At 32.2% G+C, this 2,544-nt stretch overlaps 1 pseudogene; it reads left to right on the forward strand.

Moving 5' to 3' along the window:
- Positions 1-1,483: 1,483 nt before the first annotated feature.
- LOC111740502 lies at positions 1,484-1,601 on the forward strand (annotated as a pseudogene).
- The last annotated feature ends 943 nt before the right edge of the window (positions 1,602-2,544 follow it).

Here is a 2,544-nt window from a genome sequence, read left to right on the forward strand (position 1 = left end):
ATAGAGATGGAAGGAAAATGAAAGAAAAAAACAAGAAGAGAAATAAAAGCATTCCAGTCTTATAGTAAAAGACTAATACTTTTAAAAATTGGGAAAGGTTAGGACATGTGTAGCGGTTAACACATCTGCTTTACACACAGAAGGTTCTGGGTTTATGCCCCAGTGGAGCCACAGTCCATGATCTACAGCCATGCTATCCTAAACAAGCCTGATGTCTGATCTCGTAAGCTAATCAGGGTCGGGCTTGGTTGGTACTTGGATGGGAGACCACCTGGGAAGACCAGGTGCTGTAGGCATAAATAATAATAAATATATATTTTTTTAAATCAGGAAAGGTTATATGACTCTGCCTCTTCTTAACCGTATCTGTACAACCTAATTGGACTATGCCACATCCACTTAGAAGGACTTTAAGGAAGCCTTCTCAGCCAGGATACAGGCCCCTGGAAGATCCACACACTCACTGAGCAACCCAGTACAGCTGCCTACGTTAATCAACAAATTTTTACACTCAAAACTAAATGACAGCCATGTTCACAGATCTTTTTTGAAAACCCACCAGCCTGGAAAAGAAGGCCAAGATAAACAAGAGAGCTGATATAGCAGAGACTATATGAAAGTCTATACCACAATTAATTTCATTAAATAAAAGAAAATATTTTAATAACAAAAACATATTGTTAAACTGCAAAATTCAATTGTATATTTGTTCATACTTAAAAAGATATTGGTGTAAAACAGATTTTTTCAAACTTAAAAAGGTATTAGTGTAAAGTTAGTCAAGGTATAACAGGAAAATACGAACAAGAAGAAAACCGAATTCTATATGAAAACTTTTAAATGAGACAGGATTGTTCATGTTACACTAAGTTGAAAAACAATAAAATAGTATCTATATAAATAAGAAATAAAATTTTTAAAAAATATAATTCAATATGGGAGCTTGTCTTACAATATAAAAGATGAATTGGATGAGAAATAAGGACATAGGGTATTCGCATAATGTAACGAAATAACTTGTTCTTACATTTAGAACATTACTTACAGCAGACAGAGAATGAGACACCCATGAAATAGAGAATAGTGACTATGTATGAAAAAATACAATCTTAAGAAATTCTGTAGGAGAGAAATCCTTCAGACCCTATTTACTAGCTATAATGAAAAAAAATTAAATTAAAAATGAAATAAAAAGAATTAACAAATTTCTAAGATAAAAATTAATTCAAAACCAAAATTATAAGCTATTTAGAAAAGAATAGCAGTAAAGCACTATGTAGTAAAAACTGATGTAGACAAAGAAGTACAAAGGAAAATGTGTAGCCTTAAATGCATGTAGTAGAACTTAATAAGTTTAAATAAATGAATTAAAGTAAATAAGCTAAAGAAAAAAAGAAACAGTGAAATAATTCAAAAAGCAGTAAAGGAGGCCTTAATCAGTATAGAAATCAAAATCAATACTATAAAATTCACCAGCAGCAGCATCTATGGCATGCCACCTTGAATAAGCCTGATCCCATCTGATCTCAGAAGCTAATCAGGGTCGGGCCTGGTTAGTACCTGGATGGGAGACCACCTAGGAAGATCAGGTGCTGTAAGTGTAAAAAATAAAAAAATAAAAAATAAAATACAGTAGCAGCAACAATAAAGTAACAACAAATTTATAGATTTGATCTATGAAAACACAATCTGATTCTTTAAAGTCTCATAAAACAGACAAATGATTAGCAATTCAAAAAGAGGAGAATCATAAATAAATATTAAAAATGAGAAAGTGAATCTACCTATAGATATAGGATAAACTTTTAAATATAAATAAACTCTATATGTGAATATATGCCAAAAGTTTGAAAAATCTGGATAGAAGGTTGATTTTTACATTGATATAGAGATATAGAAAAAAATAAGTGAAGAAGTTTGAAATGGCGTCAAAAAATTAGAGTATAAAATGAGTGATATCCTGGAGGCAAAAGAGTAGAAACTTACGTAAGGGAGTTATATATTGCTCATTAGGGTTAAATATCAGGGGAAATTCAAACAGGTGAGAGTTCGGTGAAACAACTGGATTTGGTGATTTGGAGTTATTTGAATTATAATATCTTATACCTCCTCTGTGCAGGGAAGTGTTTAGTGTTGTCAATAATTACAGATTTCCAAGGATGGACAAACTTGAGTCTAAGTAAACCTTTGCTGTTTCTTAGAAGGAATTACCCACTAAGAAGAAGTCTGTGGGCTTAGTGCTGTCAGTGATATTGTCAAGCTCTTATCACTGACTTCGATTTTTTTAAAATGCTTGATGCAAGCAAAAAGTTCTGCTTATAAACACAAAAGCTCATTGGAGGATTCCTTTATGAAACTATTGCTACTTGTAATAATTTATTTGGAAATATTACCTGCTTTAAATAGCGTTTGACTTTGATCATGGTGCTGCATATCTTCAAAGACTCCCAAACTCACCTACTGTAAGCAGCATCTAGTTTTGAAGGTTGAGTTTAAAAGAAATTTACTGAAACAGTGGACTTCAGAATAACTGGGTGCTGTTAT

Source organism: Pteropus vampyrus, unplaced genomic scaffold (genome assembly GCF_000151845.1).
Source record: "Pteropus vampyrus isolate Shadow unplaced genomic scaffold, Pvam_2.0 Scaffold64, whole genome shotgun sequence".
NCBI lineage: Eukaryota > Metazoa > Chordata > Mammalia > Chiroptera > Pteropodidae > Pteropus > Pteropus vampyrus.